At 30.0% G+C, this 5641-nt stretch overlaps 1 long non-coding RNA gene across 1 annotated transcript; it reads right to left on the reverse strand.

The window, feature by feature from the left end:
- Positions 1-327: 327 nt before the first annotated feature.
- Positions 328-770, reverse strand: LOC142234115 (uncharacterized). Its single transcript, XR_012721565.1, has 2 exons — positions 570-770; positions 328-510 (listed from the first exon to the last, which is right to left on the reverse strand). It is a non-coding gene; the product is annotated as an uncharacterized LOC142234115 (long non-coding RNA).
- Between the last annotated feature and the right edge of the window lie 4871 nt (positions 771-5641).

Below are 5641 nucleotides of genomic sequence, written 5' to 3' on the forward strand. Positions count from 1 at the left end.
ACCAAATATTTTTTTTAAATTCACAATTTTTCTAGAATTGATTTGACATTTTTTCGACAACATTTAAAAATGTGTACCATTTTATTCGTACCTGTTCTGGTACACACATGTATCGCTTTCGTGAGGTGTCATACTTAAGAGGTATTCTGGGGCCAAATCACCGCAGTCGAAATCGAGTACTTCGTCGTCGTAATGTAGTTTACGTGAATCACCGCAGTCGTTATCGAATTGTTTCTACTCGAAGTTGAACACGATAGGTAGCATGCTATCGAAAACGAAATATGTAGTGATTTTTGAGCAGATAAAAGGTAAACAAAAAGAAACAAGTAGTTGGTGAAAATGCATGTATTATTTATATATTTTTGCAAAATACATTTAAGAAAATATAATATTACTTGCATTTAGGGAAACGGAACAAAGAAAGGAATGCTCAGTAGCCGCTTGAAAAATCTAATTTTTCAAGAACATATTTAAAAGCTTCTTTTGACAGACGAAAGAGTCTTTTTAAATCTATGGATGTTAAAAACACAATTAGTTAAAAGCACTCACTTCAAAATAGAATCACTTACAGGTAATGCACCTCAGGCAAACGACTGATTTTGTCTCGAATATTTTTCCTTACTAATGCCACTTTGTACTCATCCTCTGAATCCGAAGACGAGGAAAACAAAAACACATGGATTCATAATAATTTTTACACATATACATATTTTGATCACAAAAAGTTATTTTGAAATCATCTTTTGCTTCCAATTTCTTATTACCATATGTTTACAGCAATGTAAAAAAAAAGTACACTCAGAAAAAAGTGTCTTCGAAACTAAAGGTGGGTATTAAGTTCGAGTTTTTTCACTAAAGTGAAAACTAAATCAATAAAAAAAGGAATAAAATTATACATATTTGTTGTAGATTTTACTATAACTTGAAGGGGAATAGCCCAAAGCAAGTTTACACAAAGTTTGTATTCCTTAAAAAGTATTATTAAAGAAAAGTAATCGTGAAAAAATGGCGATTTTAGCGGTTAAACTTGAACTTAATACTCACCTTAATGGAAAAAATGTTCATCAATTTAGTTTAGCCATTTTATTTCCACTCAGTTAATATTTTGTGTGAAATAATAAAATTTACTTGTTTCAATAAAAAAATCCTAAACTGAAAGCAGTTAGGAATAGTTCATAAACTAGAATAGGGCATGGAATTTTACTAATACTGTTTTCTTCGCTGGGTATAAGAATTTACTACTGAACAAGAAAATTTTATTTACTGATAACAAAGCATTCGTAAAAATAAACAAAAACCGAACTAAAACCAAGTTTCCTCAAATTTAGTAAGATTTCTTATAAAATGATAATTCTGACTTCCTTTATTATAGAAAGCTTATCATACATACGAATAACACTTGGCATAGAAAAATATTTTAGTTCATTCGTACTAAGAAGTATTCAATCCTTTCAAAACTTAAGGAAACACACTTGTTAGAATATAGGAAAATTTCCTACATTTCTTTTATCTACCTGTAATCGATACCTGTCTTTGATGTAATCGATATGTTTGCGCGTGGGTTGTTTTTTTAGTTGGAATCGCGTTGTTATGGAGAGATTGTTAAAAAAAATAATATAGTAAAATAATATTATAAAAAACAAATAAAATATAGAAAATATTTGTTATTTTAAATTAGTGAGAAATAGGTTCGTTTTTTTGAAAATTGGTTTATAAAAAAGAAAACACCAACAGAATAACAACCCCTTCATTCAACTTCATTTTGGAACCTTCAATTAACAGGTAATATTCAGTGACGCTAACCTTTTGTGAAAAAATTGGTTTTGGATTTTTTTGTTTATATTTGTAGGTATTGAAATTGTAGAAGGTGGACAAAATTGCTAGGCAGCAAATTATTCAAAGTGAAAGGTACTACAAGAAGAAAAGAAATGTGTTTTTATATTTCAAGGCCAGTCGATTCTGTTGATTCTAAATAAATATATTTAATATATTAATAAAACATGTCTTTTATTGAAGAAAAAATTGCTTATATAAATACATAAAATTGTATTTAAAAACGAAGGTAAGCAGATCTAACTTTGAAGTAAAAGGTTTACCACAAATATGTAAGATTTGTCCAAATGAATGAAAAAAAGTTCAATAAAATCATTCCATATATGAATTCAATTCAGTTGAATTTTTTCATTCTGTAGTATAGTGGTACATAAATATAGGAAAATGTTAACTAATATACGGAATGCATTCTACCTAATTTCTACGAAAATCACATCATTCAAACAAATAAAAATGTCTTTGGCGCTATACGAAGTTCAACTTTCTTCACAATGAGTTCATTTTAACTTAAAGAAGGGGTCACTTTTTTCTGGGTGTAGTAGACAAAATAAATTACGATCGAATGCGGTGATCCAAAATTTTACAGCGATCGAAATGTTTCTCGATACGAAACAGAACTCGATGACGAATGCGGTGATTTGGCCCCTGGACTACACTTTACGCCGTCACAGACTTGGAAAATGTACACGAACATTTTTTCTGTGTGGGCTAAGTGTACTGCTATCGTATGCAAAATTAGAAGATTTTTAAATAAATAACATGTAACATATTTCGAAACTTTAATGTGTTTTTTATATATTTTGGACATTTTATAGAGCAAAATCAGGCTACGAAATAAAATTTTATAAAAACTCATTCACATTACATTTTCAAAATCCACTTTGACTAGATTTCAACTGTCATTTACCTTATAAAAAAGGAATTTCAAATCTACTTTTAGTAGATTTCGAGCCTAATGTGAACGAGGTATAAAACTAAAATTTGAACGAAAAATTCTTCTGGCTGGTGTATATTTTTAGTGGTTGGGGTTTTCTTTTTTTCCATATTCTACTGTAATTTCCCTGCAAAATAGTTTTATTTTATGGTTCCTGTCTGCAAATAAAATGTATTGCAGAAAAAAATTAGCTGTTTACATTTTTCGATAAGAAATTCCAAAAAGTTTTCTCACGTGTGAGTCAGAACAACTAACTTTTTGAGAGGAGTGAAGTGTGATGTACAGAATGAGACTCATAAAAGGCATGATTAATTATTACTCTGTTTTTAACACATTTGAAACAAAAATATGTCACTAATCGGGTATGTTCTGGGTTTCACATGAAAGACTTGCGGTGAATTTTTTCCCGTAGGGGTTGTTCTATGAACTACTTTTCCCCTCACAGACGGGAAAATTTTTCACGGATTTTTGTTTAATGGAATCTTTCTTATTTCATAACCACCACGTCGAAAACAATCGTATACGACATCCAAAACTCGCCGGAAAAGCGCCGTCACTATTGAGAAGTTGTACCACGCCAAGTTACTACAAAAAAGTATCGCATGAGTGCAATTATTAGGTGCCTTTTTAGATAAATTTAGAACGACGCCAATAAGAGCCCCTTCAAATCAGAAAAAGTGAATTTTAAGGTAGTTGTAAAAGAATCATTGTGGTCAAGTAAACACGATTGTTTAGTTGTTTATTAATTTGATTAAACATTTATAAATTCTTATAAATATAAAATGTATACGACTATCACATCGCATTTAACATAATTTTTTGCATTAATAAAATAATGTTGAGTTACAAGTTGCAAGTTACATGTTGCAGCGTCTATGTGCTTTTATTTTCGATGGAGACAGCGTGTCTGGAGAAATATTTCAAAACTATCACTTTATTCCATTTGGAAAGTCAAAAATTATTCACCAATATACCTTTTACAATTTTAAGTGAAAAAACTATGTTTTCCGCACTTCATTACCGTTTTTATTTAAATAAATTATAAGAAGCTAGTTACACTTGGTGTTTCACAAAATATCAAATGGCTCTTGCAACAATAGTGATGGCAAAATACTTTCATGTATATTTCATACTTTTTGATACGCTTCCCCCATCACAGTTGGCGATTGTTGTAGTGTCACTTACGAGCCTGTGGTAGCGATGAGGATGAAATGGAACTTTGAAATGCTGGCTTTATTAATTTTCCTGTTACTTTTTTCGGATACCAATCTAAAATGAATTACTTTTTGTGTCTATGAACCACAGTGTCAAGATAAATTAAAGCGATGTGTCATCAATGTCTACTTTATCTTTATTTATAATTCAAGCATGTCGTCAACATATTTAGTCTGAAATTTTTCCATCGGCATTCCTTTTATTTGTTCAAATACCTTGTCTACATATGTGAAATATTTGGGTGTCCTTTATGCTTTCTTTCTGCAAAAAAATCTAGCGATATTTCGGTAAATTTTTGTATTATAGTCCATTTCCATTTTATTGTTAGTATCGCTAGATTTTTAGGCACACTGGGAATAAGAAATGTCATTTATATTATTTTATTGTAAAATTTTATTATTATATTTTTTCGTTATTAGAAATTCGTAATTATACATACGTAGGAGAATTGATATATGTAAACTTCGGGCGTACAGGTGTGTTTTCGTTAAGATTTTTTTCGTTTGAGCCACTATATCCTTGAAGCTGTGGCTGTTCTGCTTTTTAATTTTTCGCTCATATTTCATAAATTCATTTTTTAGTTTTTCAAGATGTATTCTATTTAAACATTTTAAAAGTCAACGTTTTGATCCCTATTACTATCTAGAGATTATAACGAGGATCAAAATGTTATTTAGATATTTGAAAATTAAATGAATAAAGTAGTTTTACAGCAGATTCTAATGTTTCATATTTACGGTGCAGTATACGAGATTTAACCTGAAAGGACCGTTTCTTAATTGTTCTTTCGAGAACCACCGAACACGATGTTTTATCTTAAACTCCTGTGACTATGTGAAACACTTTTTATTTTAATAATAAATACACATAGGCGATATACAACGACTTTAGAATTATCTTAGCATATTGAAAAATAGATGGCGAGATTGGAATGTGGGTTTGGTGCGAGAGTTAAATAAATATATCTCACTATTTTACAATGTCATGATAAAATATTTTTAATTTAATATTTTACACATTTTGTTACAATTTAATACAGTGGCAATATTCTAAAGCCCACAAAAAGATGACAAAAGGTCAGAGATGGTACACACAAAGAAATTTGTTAGTAGGGACAGCAGAAAAGTCTGCTAAAACAGCAAAAAGTTTGCTGAAAAAGGGACAGCAGTCACTGTTTGCTGAAATAGCAAACATTTCCTGCTATTTTTTAAGTTCGATTACACTAAAACATGTTTTATTTTGGCTAAAACAAATAAAAATGTCAACTTAGGAGCTATCCTAACATAATTAAAACAATATTTTGTGAATATCTATAGTATTTGACCAAAAATCTGAATATTTATCGAATTGAGGCATAACAGCAAACAAAATGTTTGCTGATCGTATTTAGGAGCTTGCAAGTATATTACAGGGCAAAAATATACCAAAAACTACTTTTGATTCTTAAATATGCTTTGGGGAAAAATTTATAACCTAAAATTTTTAAAAATTGTTGTTCATTAGGCCCTGAAGTACAAAAATATAACAGCAGACATCGACTGCTGTTTTTAGCAGAATTTTTTCTATGAGTGTAAGCGCCAACTATCAGTTGGCGATTTGCTTCCAGTGCACAGCCATCATAATTCTAGAGTCTTTGCGATTTATCAACCATCATTGATA

The sequence above is a fragment of the Haematobia irritans genome, chromosome 4 (genome assembly GCF_050003625.1).
Source record: "Haematobia irritans isolate KBUSLIRL chromosome 4, ASM5000362v1, whole genome shotgun sequence".
Classification (NCBI taxonomy): domain Eukaryota; kingdom Metazoa; phylum Arthropoda; class Insecta; order Diptera; family Muscidae; genus Haematobia; species Haematobia irritans.